Raw genomic sequence first — 18,960 nt, forward strand, 5'->3', positions numbered from 1 at the left:
AAAATTTCAATCTCCAGTGTGTTATGAAGACCAGTTAAATCCACATCTTTAAGAATCTGCATTATTAACATGCTCCCTGGGTGATCCTTATGCACACTAAATCTGAAGAACCTGTGTGCTAAAAGAGAGAGTCTAAAAAAATTCTGTGTGATGTCAGTCTTGTTGGAATGCATGTAACTTCCAAAGGTGATTACTTTAAAGAGTACAGCGCTGCTCATTTGGATGTATAAGTTCTGTATGTTTATTTGGAGAGAAAAAAGCCATCTTGTTTCAATATAGTCACATTACAAGTTGGAGGGTGGGGCGTGAAATGATTTGGGAAAGAATAAGGGATATGTATTTAGCACAGCTTTAATGTCTTAACTCTTCATAGCTGTATTTAGAATGGACTTTATCTTAGTCTGCCACATATAGCCCCACCAGAACTCTGTGCTAAGGTTTCCGTGCAAATGACCATTAACTATAAGGAAATGCATACAATTTATGTTAGAAGAGAATCTGGCTCAGCATTACAGTAGCATAGAATCTGGATACTCACCAGTACTTCAAGAATTGTTTCTCACACAGATTGGTTCAGATAAAGGAAGACTTTTTAAAAACTAGAAAGGACTCCTTAAATAAAATCATGAATAACAGTCACAAATGTTACCACCTTTTTTGGGTCATACACTTTTTCTGTAATCTTCATCACACATGAGTGCAGTTGAATTTGTAAGCAACTATATCTATATCTGAAGACTATAGAAAGAAAGCAAAAATAAAGTATTCAGTGTTTATTAAGCCATATTCTGCTGTCTGTTCATCAAAGGAACTGTGAGAGGAAATACAATATGTACGCATCAGTTGAAGGTTGGCAGTAGTGATGGGCATGCTCAGAACTGAGTCTCCCAACAGAACCTTGAAGGGCTTGTTCAGGTAATCTGTCTCAGTGGATACTTGTGCTTTTAACTCGTGGGACTCAGGTCTTGCTGTTGTGTGATTTTCCTTGGCATACTACAAATCACTGTCATTTGAATGTATAATAAATGACCAGATACAGTGCAGAACATTTGAGAAGTTACTTGGTGTGGAGATAATAATCCTAGATTAGGAATGAAAGATAGATTGCAGTTCCAACTTTGCTACTAGTTTTCTAGGCGACACTGTGCAAGCCACTGTCCCTCATGGGGCCTCAGTTTCTTCATCTGTAAAATAATGATCTCTGAGTCTCTTTCCAGACTAATATTCTGTGACTCTCAGCAGTCTGCTTTTGTCTCTCCTTGACTTTCTGCAACAATGTCAGAGTTAAGTGACTTAGACAGTAATATACACTAACATGGCATAATATGCAGAGGCATAGCAATACTGTAAGAGAGCATAACTAATAGACTTAATCACATATAAATATTCACCATTCATTCCTTCCACATTCATTTTTTTGTGCATATATTGAGCTCCCACTCTGCCTGCTAGATAGACAATGAGAATATAGTCTTGATTCTCATGGAGTGGCATTTGGTAAGGAATGGGGCATGAGGAGAACAGAAAACAGAAGGATAACTAAATATGTAATTTGTCAGGTGGTGGTAAGTCCTATGGAGAAAAATAAAACAGAGTAGTCCTTTCTGATAAAATAACCTAACAGCAGAGTCTTGAATGATGTGAAAGAAGGGAGCTGTCAGGCAATAGCAAATGCAAAGGCAGTAAGCTGAGTGTGTTTGGCATATTTAAGGAAAGCAGAGAGTGCCAAGGTGACTGGGTGAAGTCACCAAGGGAAATCTGAGAAAACATACATCCAGAGCGGGAACAGAGCCCAGAGCACATACAGGCTTGCAGGCCGTGGTAAGGACTTCACATTTTATTCTAAGAGTAATTGATCTGAATTACATTTTCAAAGAATCACTGGGTGCTCTGTGGAGCACAGACTGTAGAAGGGCAAGCATGGAAACAGGGAGATGAATTAAGATAGGTAGGTCGATAGATGAATGCTCAATAAACAGAACGTATTTATATTGCATGTTGAAATATATATCTGCCAGTATTTGGGGCACTAGGGATGTAACAATTTATCAGACTCTGTACTATAAGGAGGGAGGTAGCCATTGATGAATTCGGGGTTTTGTTGATCATATTCATTTGTCCTGGAGGTAAACTATTGAGTAGTCTCCGGAAAAGTGAAGAAAACAGACTTCCTGAATTTTAAGATTGAGGAGGCCTGAGGTACAGGCAACTCTGCGTGAAGGCGTCAGCCTTGAGCGTGGGACACGTGAGGCGTCAGCCTTGAGCGTGGGACACCTGTGTGACAGAAAGAATGTGTTGGCTCCTGTGGTGAAGTGGACAGTAACAGAGGACCTAATGGACCAGAGTGAGAGCCAGATCGGCTTACACATTTTGATGGTCCCTGTGTTGTAAAATGGATGGTGAGGAGTGGATACTAAATTAGAAAGAGGAGATACTGTTACAGGATGTAAAGTGCAGTCTGATCATCATCAGAAAGGTTGTTGAGCACCTCTCTGTGCATGGTACACAATGAGATGCTTGCAAAAGGAGCTGTGTGATTGCAGCCCCTGTCTTCTAGGAGCTTATGATCCACCAGATAAGCAAATGATAACAGGTGACCAGACACAACTGGTAGACCGCTAAGTCACCAGAGAGCAGAGCAAGGAAGGCCTCTGAGGCCCAGATGTGTGACAAAGTCTTCAGTAAAGATGTTCGTGGAGCCCCCTCAGCCACAGGGGAGGGGAGGGGCAGGGAGGGATTGACAGTTGAGCTGGGTTGGTCTTTTTTTTTTTTTAATTGACGTATGGTTGATACACATATTGGTTTCAGGTATACAACACAATGGTTCACCAGTGATCTGGGTGGGTCTTGAAGGGAGTTTGCCAGTGGGAGAAAGAAGGGGAAGAGGACGGAGCCCCTCCCAGGCCCAGCAAACTCGGAGGTGGATCTCTGTGAACACTTCGGAACAGATGGGACATCAGAGTACGCGGGCTTTCACCCGGGCCATTTCATTTCCTGCTTGTGTGCGGACCTTCTTCAAAGTGTTCGGAAGCAATTTGTTCCCTTAGGGTACTGGTGGTAAGGGAACAAATGGGGAAAAAAATAGAAGAAACTGAGCAAAGGAACTTCCTTGAAATTACACAAGAATCAAATAGAGACAAAATATGAGCTAAAGTTTTCCATCCTTTCTACCTCTGCCTGACATGACACATTCCCACTCCAATCCCGTAAACTCAGTCCAGCCCTGAGGTTTGGTGATGCAAGAATCAGACGGTTGCCTTCATTGTTTTAAACTCCTGAAATAATGAGGTTCCGTCTTGCAGCCTTCTTCTTACTGCCCCTTGCCTTGTTAATATGCTGTCACACAGTCCCCATGGGGAGTCATAACAAGGCCTCTTGCCACAGTCTTTCATAAAAGATGATGCTACATGCCACTAAAATGTGCCATTAAAAAAAGTCACAGGCAGGTACATTTGTGCCTTAAGCAAGGAATCTTTAATATCCATCTCTTATCCAGGGACAGAACTGCCCTCCTCTCCTCTCAGTTCAGCATCCCTGTGTTTATAGGATAAAAGGGGCCCCTCCCAGGATTCTGTCAGCTGCCTGTTGTATTTGAAGTTGACAGAAGTAACATAAAGGTGGAAATTACCCTTACAAAGAGAAAAAATGAGATTACGCAGCCTGACAAGAGCACAGCAGTTTTACTAGAAAAGAAGAATTTGGTCCCTTTCTTATGTTTTTGTTTATGGTTTCCAACTCAGATCTTTGAAAGTGTTGTGGTTCTGCTCGTGTGGATTATTTATGGAACCAAATAAAGGTCCTTGCCATACATGGGGTTTGCGTGGGCTCGCTGTGTAATGGGAAAAAACCCATGTTAAATTGCATTTCTTCCAAACTCCATGACCGGAATCAGCATGGAAATGCAGAAACAAGAGAATGGGGAAAAAAAAGTAAGACCCACCAATGTGGGTACAAAATCCCTTAATTAGGACAAACTGGGAGGATTAATCCTGTTGCCAGAATATTTGTTCGACTCTTCTAGAAAACTGCAGTGACTCAGGTCATTTGGGTGCATTGTAGGACTCCTCACCCTGGGAGTTGCCATTGAAGACTTCGGGGTATAACTTTAAAATGAAAATGAGTTTGGTATGCAATAAAGGCTTTATTTTACCAAGTTTGATTATTTTATTTACTCCTTAGAGGTGGGGAGTACCTAACACATTTTAGGGCACAATTTCTTCATTTCACAGGCAGCTCTTCTCCCAGAGAAGGGCTTGAGGAGAGAGTCCCACTGCTGTTTTTCACTAACTCGTTTCCCCATTTATGTTCTTGTGTCATTTGAGTCACAGCAGGCTTGCAGAAGCCAGGTATTAAGAAGTCCCTTCTTGAGTCAAAAAAACAATCTACACCCTCCCCTGGGCTTGCCATTTGCAGTACCCAGGATGATGAAGGCACCGGGCCAGTCCCGTAATGTTCTTAGTCTCACTCAGTATGCTCTACAAGTATCTCTTCTGGCTTATTTTATCTGGCGGGTTATTACAAATCTTATCGTGGTTGGTGGTGACTAATCTTCTGACAGGGTCTTCTGCAGGCGCCAGACTGAAAGCCCCATCTTTAGCATGTGCGTCTTGCTCTTTTCACTTGAGTCCTCATGCTTTCTGCCTTTGTTTACATCCTCTGTCTGTCAGTCTCTGGAGTCCGCAACATAGAACAGTCTGGCTCAAAATGCTTGGTTAATTGGAGTGTCATCTAGTCCTCTGAGACCCCTCTTCAACATGATCACTGTTTTATTGAAGTGGTTTGAATAATGTGTTAAATGATGAAAGCAAGGTCCATGGCTTAGAAAAATGTCTCTGGATAGGTGAAGAACATATTCAGAAAGCCACACAAGGTCATTCTCATCAAACTAACACTGTCGTTTGAAGATCTTTATGGGTTCTGTTCTTTGTGACAGAGTTTTTCTTGTGAGTTTGAAAATTACCTTTACAAAGGTAAAAACACATCCATGGACTATGATGCTCTTCACTCTACATGAAGTACCATTTTTCGTCATCCCCCCAAAATACAATTTAAATACTCATCCTTCATGATGCCAACTCTGATCTCTTAGCTGAAAGTAATATCTTCTTCTGACCTTCATCTACATCTTCCACGTGGCATGTGCGTTTTCCACTTTGTATTGTAATAATTCACAGGATCCATCATAGTTCCTTATGATAGGATCCAAATCTGATTCTCTCAAAATCTCCTACACTCTCTAGCACCAGTTCCACTGTCCTAGCGGAAATCTTTCTGGCTCAGTTTTTTCATACTTTTGTAATGGCTTTAAAGCAATTTCTGGAAAGATCAGAGTTTAAAATTTGATGGAGCCTTTAACCTAAGTCCCCATAAGTTTTGCTAAACAGATCACACATGTTTTGCGTGTGAAGAAAGGCTTTCTGTTTGCCCAAGTGTCAGACCTAGGTTCAAATTCTGCCTCTGCCAGTATAAACTATGAATCCTTTAGATAAATCACTTAAACTCTCTGGGACTCAGTCTCCTGTAGATCGAAGCTGTACTTCAGAGCTCTGGACAAAGGTAGCAATGAGAAAAGGAAGCTATTATCCCCTGTCTTTAAAAGGTACTGCCTTTTGAAATGTTTATATTTGGTTCAGAAAGTAATTTGGATAAAGCGTAGAACACCGACTTTAGCTTCCACTCTTTCCTCAAACCCCTCCCACCAAAAACAATAAAGGGATTCTTTTTTAAAAAATTTTATTTAGATACCATTAATGTACAATTACTTGAACAACATTATGGTTACTAGACTCTCCCCTATTATCAAGTCCCCCCCACATACCCCATTACAGTCACTGTCCCTCAGCGTAGTAAGATGCTATAGAATCATTAAAGGGATTCTTTTAAGTCATAATAACCATAAAGGGAAAGAGAAAGGAGACAACAGCAACTAAATTGTGGATGTGGGAAGCAGATGGACAACAGTAAACAACTTAGCAGAGCTGAGAATGCTGAAATCCTAAGCTAGCAGTAAGAAAGGAAGAACACCCTGATTTCCTGCAAAACACCCAAAAGCTCAGGAATTGGTGGTCCCAACACCTGGAACTAGGAGTAGAGATGGGACCAGAGGGAAGAGAGTTGTTTCAAAGTCAAGAAGCAGTTAAGCTGTTTGACCTCCAGATTCTTTCCCTAATTCAGCCTGGGCAGACAGTTGCCACTCCCCAACCATAACACAAGACTGGGCAGACGTTTAATGGGAGAGAACAGAGTAAGTGATTTCTGGCACTTTAGAAAACTGCATTCCATTACTGAGTACAGAGGCATTAAGTGAAAGTTAAATTTTAAATGTTGAGACCTCCCAGCCTTCTTACCACACCCTGTTCCTAGGACTCTGGCAGCCAAGATTACCTTTCAGACAGGAGATTGGAAGAGACTTTCTCTAGACAGATCTGACCAAGGAGTCTTAAAGATCCAGGCATCAAGCATTCCCCAGGGAAACAGCCCAGCTAGATCATGTTATCTCAGTCTACAGGCTCCACCAGTAAGCACAGTGTTCCCAGTCAGATTTTTAGTGCCTTACTCTTAGCAAGACATTTGAGGAAGACCTTTAAGGTGAGAACAGAGACCTAAAATATCTGTAAAAAGCAACTTGGAGGGCCTTAGAAACTATGCCAGAGAGAAAAATTCAAATGAACTTCGATAGTATTCTCAGAGGTATAAGAGAAAATATTGCATCCAGGAAACAAGAACAGGCTGCCTGTAACAAAGGAACTTAAGAGAACAGCAACAGTAACAAGTAGGAAATGAAAATTAGAGAACCAGGTCAGGAAGTCGAACATGTGAAAAACAAAAGTTTTAGGAAGAACAGAGAAAACAAGGGAAGGAAATCACCAAAGAAAATGTTTTCATTTTAATATTTGCATGTGAAAGAAATATTTATGTGTCATTTGAGATTCTCTCTAGATAAAAAACAAAAATAAAACCTGAAGTTTTTTTAAATGACATATGTCAATACTTTCACCCAGAGAAAGTGTGAGTTTTCTTGGGAAATAGTAAATTTTTTAATTTTCTGTAGGCAGCTGTAATAGAATTTTTTCCAAGGAAAATTTAGCATAAAAAGTACAAATAGTTTTATGTAACTACCTTGTGTTATAGAAATGTTAACAGCTGTGAACACATCCCATTTAAAAATTTTTCCTTTATGTATTGTTTAATGGATGCCAGATAAGACTTATTAGATAGAAGAAAATGATGTGTGATCTTTTACATTTACAAGCAAATACATAAAGCTACGTGAAATGAAAATGAAAGTACAGTTGGCCCTTGAACAACATAGGTTTGAACTGCACAGGTCCACTTATATGTGATTTTTTTCAATAAATATATTGGAAAATTTTTTGTAGATTTGTGACACTTTGAAAAAACATTTTCTTTTCTTTAGCTTAATTTATTAATACATGTAACATACAGCTTATGTGTTAATCAACTGTTTATGTTATCAGTATGGCTTCCAGTCAACAATAGGCTATTAGTAATTCAGTTTTGGGGGAGTCAAAACTCATATGTGGATTTTTGACTTCACGGGGAGGTCAGTGCCCCTAACTCCCATGTTGTTCAAGCATCGGCTGTACTGAAAAAATGGCATGGATCACTCAGCCCAGAACCCTTGAAAGAAGCTTCTAGAGAAGTTTGTTGAAAAGCATGTAATTTACTTTCTATGATGTCATCATTTTCAGACTCAAGCGCTGTCATTCTAATTCCAAAACTGTTAAAATGCTCAGACTTTGGGTTGACCACATGTGTTGGCACTTCTACTTAGAAGCACTGTAATCATGGACAAAGCATTTTGGCATTCCAAGTATCAGTCTCTTATCTTTCAAATGAAGATAACATTAGAATTCATTCCTCAAATATTTATCAAGCACCTTTTTTTTTTATGTGCCACTTTACTAAATTCTGTGGGTACATTGATAAATAACATAGGCATGTTCTCTTTCTTCACTGAACCTACAGTGTAAGGAGGGAGGCAGGCAGTAAACAATAGTAGTGAACACTTATATTTCTTGAAAATAAGCACTTTTCAGTATTCTAGGCTCTTTTATAAACACTTTAATTTAACAATTACAACCCGTAAAGTTACTTTGAGAAGTAAGTGTCTCTTATATATATAACATCCTCATCAACATACTCAGTGTTTACCAGGTGATAAGAATAGTAAGGCATTATCTAGACTTGGCTCCTGCCTATAAATATACAGAAGAACCCCTTCCCTCCTCTCCCTATAAAAAAGCACTCAGACACACAGCTGTCTCTAGTGGTCTAGGGCTGCGGCTTTCCCTGTCTGCCTTTCTAGCCCTTGCTGATTATGAACCTGGTCTGAGGGATGATGGGTGGCTCTGGATGTCCTGGGAGCAGCTGCCATCAGCTTCTCTAGACCATAAAAACTTGGTGTGCTCCGCTTAAATACTGATACTTCCTCCTCCTCTTTTTTATAATTACTGTGAAGAACATGAATGGGAGTTGAATCTTATTGTAATATGTTCAGCCTGCTGCTCCATCTAGTGAAACATCTTACCTGTTGATCAGAAGTTTCTACCATAAAGCATCAGAAGGCAAAAGGGTCAAAGCTGAAGGGTCCAAACACCAAGGAAATTTCAATGAAAGACTGTATAGGAAAGTGGGCAAGAATGTGGTTCTGGAGTCTTTGTCATGCGCCTCCTTCCCTTCCACTGAAGAATGTTGTGGAAAAGAGCATGTAACAGTTTCTGTCATTCATTCCCCTGCACTTATTCCCCTTTCTGTAATTCTGTCTTAACTAGATTTTTTTCATTGTCATTTTTTTTCCTAAGACTTACTGCAAAAAGGAGCTGTTAGAATGACCTTTAGGAGATGATGGATTGACTGGTTCAGTCCTTTGCAAGGTTTGTGAAGGGATCCAGCTGTCTCAGATTACCATGCCTAAATGTGCATTTTCCAAGGTTGTCAGTGATTGCAGTGAGTGTGAAACTGGCAGACAAAGTGAAGGGTTTCCCACTGAATGAGGCATTGTTGAGCTCGCTTTGTGCTCTGAGCTATCGTGAACAACCATGAGATTGACAAAACAAGATGGAACAGGTGCTAGCAGTCCCAGCTAAGCATTTTATTATTTTGATGGATTTCAGACTAATTTTAAGTTTTTCCAATAGCACATGTCCAAATTGTATATGCACGTGCGTGCACGCACACATACACACACACTCACACAGAATTTGGACTTTTAAAAAGCCATTCAGTCAACAGAGTCTTGATATGAAGAGTAAAGAAATAAAGAGAAGACAAAACAAGCATTTGACAACTCACATTCAGATGTTTGAAGGACTGTCAGTAAAGAGGCAAGCTGCTGCTTTATAACTGGCAGGCTGAACTTTCTGAAGCTAACAGAAAAAAACAAAGCCCATGGTTTTCTGTTCAATATAAGAAAGAATTTTTGTGTCATACTCACTTTTTTTTAATTAATAAAGTATCATTGATATACAATCTTATAAGGGTTTCACATGAACAACATTGTGGTTTCCACATTCACCCATATTATCAAGTTCTCACCCCCCCACCCCCATTGCAGTCACTGTCCCATCAGCATAAGATGCTATAGAGTCATTACTTGTCCTCTACATGTTATACTGCCCATGGGTGAATTTTTTAATGGATAGATTCCCTACATCCTTCCTACTCAACAGTGGAATTGTTGCCTTTAGGGATAAAAATGCCCTATACCTTGGGGGCATTTAAATAGTGACTGAATAACCACTTGACTCCAGTTTTAAAGAAATGCTTTGTGGAAGAGACATGTCTAAGGTTAGACAAGTGCAGTCATTTATCTGTTAGTCACTCAGAATATTTTTGCGAAGTGCTTCTTATGTGGCAGACACTGTGTTAAGTCAGTGGGGACATTGCTGTGAGTGAAACTGAGGAAATCCCTGCTTTCGTGGAGCCTACATCTTCATGAGAGGTGCTTAACAATAGTAACTTGTTAGGCAGAAACAAATAGTATTATATGGTAAGAGCGACTGAGAGAGGTGGGCTAATTTTGAGTGGAGCTCTAAGAGGTAAGAAGGAACCAGTCTTCTAGTGACATCTGTCAACTCTAAAATGCTACAGTGTGATAATTTGGGGAACCATTGCTACTACCTTTGAGCTATCGAGTAAAAGCCACTGCTCCTATATTTCTATCAATACTCAATCCAGTGACCTGGAATTGGCCTTTTAAATCCTCTCAAAGATCCTATGGACCATATTACATACTTTGGTTCTGAACTGGATAATAATAACTTTAACATTTTATAGCATTTGTTTAGAGAATTCTTTTACTTATCTTGTATTTAGAAACTAAAATGATTTTAAACTGGAGAGAGACCGTAGGACTTGTTACATCAGATCCTTCCTCCTAACGTGAGAAGCTTGGACCCAGAGAAGGGAGGGAATGTGCCCAGTCCCGGCACACAGCTAGTACTGTGCAGAAGAGGGCTGGAACCTAGGACTGCTGACATGAAGGCTCATGTTCCTTCCTCTATTCCTCGTTGTCGGTGTCTTGCTCAGGGTCATGTTAACAAGAGTCATGGCGTAACACTGTGTACTTCATAAAACCATTTGATACTCATTAGCTCATTTAAACTTCTCTACACTGTGATGGAAAATGACTGAAAAGCCAGTCATTTGAGGAACCCAAAATTGTTTCACCATCTAAGCATCAAAAAGACCCCATTTTGCCAATAAGGAAACTGAGATCCAGAGAAATTAAAAGGCTCTTCTGGAAACGTTAAGTGACTAGACCAGGCAGCAGCAGCCAAGTGTCCTGGCTCTGGATTAAAGTCTGCTTCCTCCATTGTGCTGAAGAAAAGAAGTAGATCATGTAGTTTGAAAAAAAGAAGAGATAAATGGTAAGTGTAAATAAGCAGGAAGTTAGATAAAGGAAAAGGCTGGTTTGTGACTCTGCTCATCGGTCAAGACTGCTTGTCGCAGGATTGCTACTTACACGATCCCCGCAGCTGGTTCTGTTTTACCAATACCTCAAAGTGTACATTGCTGTTTGTTTTTCAGAAACCAACACCTCGGTTTTGTTTTGTTTTTTAAGAAACACAAATATGAACCTAATCTCCTTTATGTCTACTATCGTAGAAAGTGGGTGGGTGGGAATTCCCTGTAATCAGTGAGCATTTATGTAATGCTGCCCTTGCTGGCACTAAGGATACAAACTTTGCCCTCAGGAGCTCCTTGACTGGGAGGGAGAAAGATAAGTAAAAGTGCAGTGGGAGCACCTAGGGTGGGGCAGATGAGAGGGAGGGCTGACCCCAGGGTGAGGGAAGGCATTCCAGGAATCTGTCACTCTTAATGAACTAACCAACATAGTGGCTTAAAATAATAACCATTTATTTACTCAGGATTCTGTGAGTCAGGAACCCTTGCAGGGCTCGGCCTTTCCATGTAGTACCACAGGGGCCTCAGGTGAGGGTGCAGTCAGATGGCTAAGGACGGAAGATGCAAGATGACTCTTATCTACGTGCATGATATCTTGGGGGAATGGCCCTTTCCTCCCTCTCCTTCTCTGTGTCTGTCTGTCTGTCTGTCTGTCTGTCTGTCTCTCTCCAGAGCAGCAACGAAAACATGGAGGCCAGAAGTATGAGAATACTACCTGATTAAGACTCACTCCCTTGACTTTAAAATGTCCAGAAATAGAAGTGTAGATTAGGTTGACCTCCATGTGCTATACCCCAGCGCTGATGTTTTCTCAGATATACACACAGCTGCATGACTCCAGTGAGCAGTTTGGAAATGGAGACAACACAACGATTAAAATGGTTAATGAATTAAGCACGAGATGGATAGGTGGTGGTGGGGTCAGTTAACTCCAGTCTTTTCCCTTATTACAATTCTTAGTCTTTAATAAGAAATAAGCCATCTAAATACTCACAATGCTTAAATATGTGAAAGTGATTGTCCTGAGCAGTGATATGTAACAGGGCCTTGTCAGTTCAGACTGAACCCGTAATACTGAAGAGTTTGTATACTGTGTTCATTAAAGTACTGTAGCGTAGAACAGGAAAGCCATGTACCACTGGGGTAACCAGGCTCTAAGACACATCTTCAGGGGGGTTATAATCAACAAATGTTTATTATCAGCTTACTACAAAATACTGTATCTGGTGTCATGGGGAACATACAAAGCTTATGACTTAAGAGTTTGCCCTTAAACCAGGTAGGATGTGATACACTGCTCATTAAATGGTATGGACAGGGAGTGATAGGGATTTTGTCCTCAAATTTTTCTTTCAGGATTAGCTCCCAACAAAAGAGGAGAAATAATTTGAACCAAGCCCTAAAAGGATAGGTAACTTGGGGATCCATCTGTTCATCTTTTCTACCATCTCACATGCCACATAGGAAAATTACCTTCAGTATATTGCATTTTGAATTGTGCAAAAATTTGAAGAACATTCATTCTTCTATTAGAAAAGTAAAATGTTTGCTTTTATCCATCATGACTGAACTCTGTCTCTCTTTAGTGTCTCACAGAATTTCCTCTCAGTGCACAGACACCATCAAAAGAGACTTCTGCATTTGTTTTTAAGTGACTTTTAGAGATTTAGTTATATACCCAGGTATTTTAATTAGCATTGCCCTAACCAGAGCTAGTGATGGAAATCAACTTGGAACAATTAGAGTGTCTTCAAAGCTACGGAAGTGGGTCTCTTTAAATGAAGGGGTTTTTTCCTTTATTTTTTTAAATTTTTAAAAATTTTTTTATTCTTTTTTTTTTTAAGTCAGTTAGCTGTCTAATATTTACTATGGCCAAGTTGAAATTATATATTGCATTTAAACCACAGTATTCAATCAAAAAATTACTCAGTTTTTGCTCTAATGTAGTATAGACAGATATATGTATATATGTATACACACACACACAGATACACAATGCATATATATATATATATATATATACGCACACACACACACATATACACACTTTTTTGAGGAAAAAAAAACGGTACAAGTGAAATAGCATTATAGGAGAGGAAGGAGAATTATGTGTTTGGGGACAACAAGGTTAGAAAGACCAAGCAACATTTAAAGATTCAAAACAATAGCGTTTAGCATGAAATCTACGTTTTATCATCCTTACCCAGCCATCAGGATGAAGAAAGGCAGTGTCCAGCTGTAGCAGTAGTTTGGTAGCAAGAGAATTAGAAGTAAAGGTACTAGTGCCTGAGGGGTGGGTCATGAATTAATAATTGCTGTGTGGCGGATGAACCCCGTCAGAAGAGCTGAAAATGAGGAAGTTGCCTTGCAGAGCGCTATCAATCACTCAGTGACCATAACTTCCAGTAATTAGTGTATTTTATGGGCCTTTGCTTCAGTGGCTCGAAAGCACATATGCTCCAGTCACAGCTAAACTTTGCCGGAGTAATATTCCAGGATGATTTATCCTCTTGCTGCACTGGGATATAACCCTATATTAGGTGAAGATTGTGAACTAAGCTGCAATAAAGTGTAAGTTTAGGTACAGTTTGCCCAGGTTGAGACCTCAATGTATCATGCTTTTCAGCATTTGTGGTTAGGCTACAGCAAGCAATCATTTTTAACAATGAAACAAATAAAGCAATTAAAGGAACTGCATTAGGATATTGTACTTGTGAATTACTGTTGCCCTCTCCCCATTTAAGTGTCCCGTGTAATAAGCCCATTTCTAATTAAAAAAAAAAAACACTCTATTAGAAACATTTATTTGTAATGCTGACTTTTCTCTATTACTATTAGGAATCTGTGGGGTAGAATTCAGGACCTTCTAAATGATGGAGAAGTGCTTGATTTATTTCTTTGTGCTGCTGGATTTGGGCTCCTTAAGTTAAAATAAATTGACTTTTTATCAGTGGACTCTGGTGAGGATGAGGAGTTCTTTTTAAATATTGGCACATGTTAAGCATTCCTGATGGGAACCTCACATTTAGGCTCTTTGAGCACAAAGAAAACATGTTATTTGTGAGCTCTCAGGAGCACTTGGCCCTCTTTTGTGCAGGTGTAATGAGTTATTTGCCATGGCTCACCCAGTGCACTGGGTGTCTCCAGGGCCTTTGCACAGGGTCCTTTGCCACTGCGGAAACATCTGTAGAGCCCAGAGTTCCTGGTACTTTAACAAGCTTTGCCTCCAACCTACTTTATGACCTTGGGCAAATTAATTAAGCTTCTGGTGCCTCCGCTGGGCCATAATTCTGCTTGTGTTAAAAAAAAAATCCTTAAGAGTTTATAGGAAAGTGTTAGGAGAAAAGAAGTATAAATTGAATAGGGAAAAGATATGCATGGTTCCACAGTATTCTTTTTAGAGTGAAATGTTTCGACACCACTTTTAATGATGATGTCCTTAAATTTCCTTAAGTAGGCCCCAGCGATAAGCTAATTTCACCAAACATGGGTGGAAAGGTATACACGGATTGATGTTTTCGTTACATTTATTATCCCATCTTTAATTTGCAATGCATTATAATTTCATACAAGTTAAAACAATAATAGTAAAACAGACTGTCTTTAATTAAAGTGAATTAGGTTTTGGTTTTAATATATTTGATGTAGTGAGAACTGATAACGTGGAGGGTCCCAAAGGTTATTAGGGCATATTTCTGTTGGGCCTGATGGTGTTAGTAATAACCCGCTTCCTCATAGTTCTAGACGTGAACAAATATGTCACTTCATCAGTCTCTGTTACTCGCACTTATGCCCCTCCACAGGGGTTGCAGATTCCACAAGTTATCAGCTAATGGCGTTATACATTAAAAATTGAAGCTTTCCTCACTCCCAGGCCTTTCAAGGCTTTGTTCTTAAGCCCCAGACACTTCGGAGTGCAGCTGCAAACTATAGGCAGAAGATTAAATTAATTTGTAACTCTTTTTTTGGGGGCCTGCATTACTAAATCCTCCACATTTAATTGAAACCCTACTTCAAGACTCTTTGTGTTTCTGTGTTCTTTGTTGTCAGTTTAACCTCCGAAGCACTTTAACACTGGTAAATTGCTGTTATATCCTTTGGATTGTTTTTAAGCCATTCAGTAAGAGGACAGTGAAATTGATACATGGAAAGAAAAGTAAAATCTTAGGGTAGATTCTGAGGTATTTAATATTTATTACGGTTCTTCACCAGCGTAGTTTTGGATGATTTAAACTCTCTAGGACTGTGTAAATTGGTCTTGGGATGAAATCTCACCTAGGGAATTTTATGTAATCCAGTAGTTAAGTCTGATTTTTTTAAGGTTTTCCTGTGTCTGAATGTGCCAAAGCGGCTGCTGCATTTCTATAAAATGAAGGTTTAACTGCAGTATACAATCTAAATGCAAAATCCTTAGAAGGAAATTTAATTGTGTAAAATGTGCACAAGGTAATTAAGAACAAATTTTAGGACATTTCAGACAATAAAGTCCTCCTTCAGCTAGATCACTGGCTATATTGAGAATACTTATTTTTCAGTTTGCAGCTCTGCTGAGAAACAGACTATGCCTAAATTAATTTTAAAAATCCAGTGCTCTTCAGCATAACTAAATTTGAAACTGCTCCCCACATTGTTGATATTCTAAGTAGGAGATTTGAGCGCCAAAAACATATCCTGAATTTGTGTCTGGCACATCCTCTTTCTCATTTATGACTTCATAACAGTAATTAGTCTGATTACCAACAGAAGCCTTTTTTTTTTTTTTGCTTCATAAATATCTTCTAACTTTTGGTTAAAATACCAAGATTTCTTTCATGCAATTGTGCATCTGGCAATGGTTAGGCTCATATCCACACACATGCATTTGTTATTTAAATTGTAAAATCTAACATATTCAAATGCTGCCAACCCCCGAGTATTTCATAGATTATGGTTGGACAAATCAAAGATCAGTAAGAGGACACTAAAGAACAGTCCTAGTTTTACAGTGAAATATTAGTGGTTCGCTGTTATTTTAAATATATTCCCAATTGGTAAGTGTTTTCAGAGCACCCTCTTTCTGCCTTTTACATAGTAAATCTCCCACAACTAACATAGTAGCACTTTGCTGCATCTTAAGTATTTGGAATTTAAAATGTACCTTTTTATTTAACATTAAATAGAATCCTCTCCCTCTCCCATCTCTGTCTCCACCCCCCCCAAAATAAATAAAGCTTTTCCAAATCTTTTACAATGTGAGCTGCTCCCCTCTCGGGAATGAAAAGGATGTGACAGTCGTTTGATGAATTGTTGGCACTTATGTGCATCCACATTTTTCAGTGTACTCTTTTTTTAACTGGACTTAAGCTGCCTATATTTAAATGCTTCTCTTTTGTAAAGATGATAAAGAGAGCAAAGATTTCTATTGGCTTAGCCCTAATCTGTTTGCTTTGTTGTGATTCTTTTTTCTTCACTTTAACTGTTAACCTATTTATAAATCTAAATCTACATACAAAGGTCATTGGTTGGCTGAACTTAAACCATTTTACTCAGTAAATTTAATTAAGAAAATACAGTGCAACTCATAAGCAAATGAGTTTTTTCCTAGTTTTAAACCAAACCACCCTCTTGAGCGCTGATTGCCTTGCCCGACCCCTGGTGATACAGAAACAGGCAAAATTAAAAAGGACATTAAAGCTTCATTAAATCTGAAACACATTTAGTACAGTGACATATCTGCAGGCCATTTCAGAGAAGATTACATACTCTCTTTTGTAAGTTTCCTAATTTATAATACCTTGACAATAAAAACCAGGGAAATGCAAGTAGATTAATAGACCAGTAGGGGTAAAAGATACAGAATGGCCCCAGGTCCATCTGTCTTTGAAATATTCACTCATAGCATATGTGCTCCCTCTTCCCCGTAAGGGCTCAGTGTTTATTTTGACTTCTGACAGCCTCTCGAAGAACTTGTTCTTCCTTGCAGCCTTATCTGCTAAGAGTCCTTTTCCTTTTTTACCTTCTCCTAATTGAACTTGATAAAAGGGTTCTAGGGCCTGGTTATATATTTCCTTCTGTTTTGCCACAAGACAAATACTATGGAATAAAAACACCGCAGCTGCATTAAACCTAAAAGACAGGGATATACGTGGAAGGTAGCTCCCTCTGCCAGGGCCTTAAAATGACTGCTTTTGGTGCCAGACTAATAGTGCTACTGCCGGTTTTCACTGGTGAAGAGTTGGGATCCTTGGTCTGCTGCTGGAGCAGCCCAGTGGTGACGCGGGAGAGTGGAAGTGATTGCTGGACTGCTGTGGTCAGGGCCAAGGCGCCACTCTCTGTCCTCTGACTCAAAGAGGTCAGACCTGCAAGATGCCTGAGAAGCAGTTCTCCCGGGAATGTAGTTGACAAGTGGGACTGAGATTCCACAGGATGTCAAGAAAGTACCCACAAAACAAACCAGTCCCAAGAATGACGAGCTCACCAGTGCCAAGGAGAGCGGTGAAGAGAGGCTCCCAGCTGACCAGCCTGCATGACTCGCTCTCTTCTCTTGCAGGACAATGTCTTGCAGAGTAAACGAATGACGCAGCCAGCCTTACTCCCTGTGCCAGGCATGACGGAGGACACCAAGTAGATGAGTGCCCCTTCCCAAGTAGGCTGTTACCAGGCCTCTTCATAGAACAGTGATGACTTGAAAATGTGAGGCTTTGTGTTTTGAAGTGGGAAGAATTCACATTTTTCACATTATCCCACTCTTTTTTAAGCCTTCCACTTATACTTGCTTAGTTCTTTAAAGTACAGGAACCAGTGTCCATTGTTGGCACATGCCAGCTAGTTTAGATTTTAACTTTATGTGTGGTGATCAAGCATGGACAGCATTCTTCCATAGTCTCCAATGACATGTTCACCGTGTACTGGAGCGAATGGCACAGCACCTGTAGAAGGGCTTGAAACACAATGTTCTAAATGTTATGTAGTAGTTTTTAAGCTGTTAGCTTTTTTAGATGAACGATCCTCCTCTTGGTAGTTTTCTAACTCCAAATGAAGGAATATGCAAAACTCATAAGCCACAGATCAGTTTGATGACAGGCAACAGCTTTTGATGAGCTGTCACTGCCTGTCAGTAAAGAATGGTGCAAATGCCTAGTGCCCCCATCACTCCCGTAGTAAACCACAGTGACTTCTCCTGATCAGTGTGCACATTCTCATTGGCCAGCACTGTATTTACAAAATCTAAGGCAGATTGATGGTCTGTATTGTGTAGGAGTGGAGTAAACGCAGTGGAGAGCCAAGTGCCTCGCTTTCCTATTTAATAACAGTATATAGACAACAACCATAATCACATAAAGGTGTGAAAACGAGTTTGGTTATCTTCATTACTCTCTCTTTCACCACATCTTGCAATGTTTTTGCTATTTATACTTGAGGGATTAATGATATTCACCAAATGAAATAATGATAGCATAACTTTGTATCTTGAAAATCAGTGACTTCTGAATATATAAGAAATGAGTACAGGTAATAAAACTTACAAGGTATTCCAATAAAAACATACATCCAAATGAGTGTTGGCCCTTTCAAAGTAATCACCTTACTTGATCATATAGTTTATTCCTATTCCATTGCTTTTCTTCAAAATTGTTTTAGAACTTTGAAAGTTAACCTCAGCACCTTCATGTCTATCCTTAGTAAGGAACAAAGTTTATTCTTTGAAGGTGGCTTTGGGTTTTGGTAATAACCCACAGGCCATTCAAACCTTAGTCAACAGATAATTTACATGATCAAAAAGGTGAGGGGTATAATTTTAAGTTCAAGGTAAAATGCAATTCTAATAAAATGAAGTAGGTGTTCTTCTGTTACTTGAAATGATTCTCAACACAATTCCAAAAGAGCAGCTCAGAAAATGTTTGAGCAGGGTTAGTGCCTTTGAAAAGAATGCACAACTTCAAAGTCTAGAAAAGTGTAATACACTGGAAAGAACAGTGGATTAAGTGGCCAGTCTTGGGATCAGTCCCTAGACTCCTACTGATTAACTGTTTGGGAACCTCTTCAGTGGGA

At 39.5% G+C, this 18,960-nt stretch overlaps 1 protein-coding gene across 14 annotated transcripts in view; it reads left to right on the forward strand.

The window, feature by feature from the left end:
- The window catches only part of MAP2K5 (mitogen-activated protein kinase kinase 5), a 257,633-nt gene that overhangs the window by 157,786 nt on the left and 80,887 nt on the right, over positions 1-18,960 (forward strand). The gene's annotated exons all lie outside the window — the stretch shown is intronic.

This window comes from Manis pentadactyla, chromosome 11 (assembly GCF_030020395.1).
Source record: "Manis pentadactyla isolate mManPen7 chromosome 11, mManPen7.hap1, whole genome shotgun sequence".
Classification (NCBI taxonomy): domain Eukaryota; kingdom Metazoa; phylum Chordata; class Mammalia; order Pholidota; family Manidae; genus Manis; species Manis pentadactyla.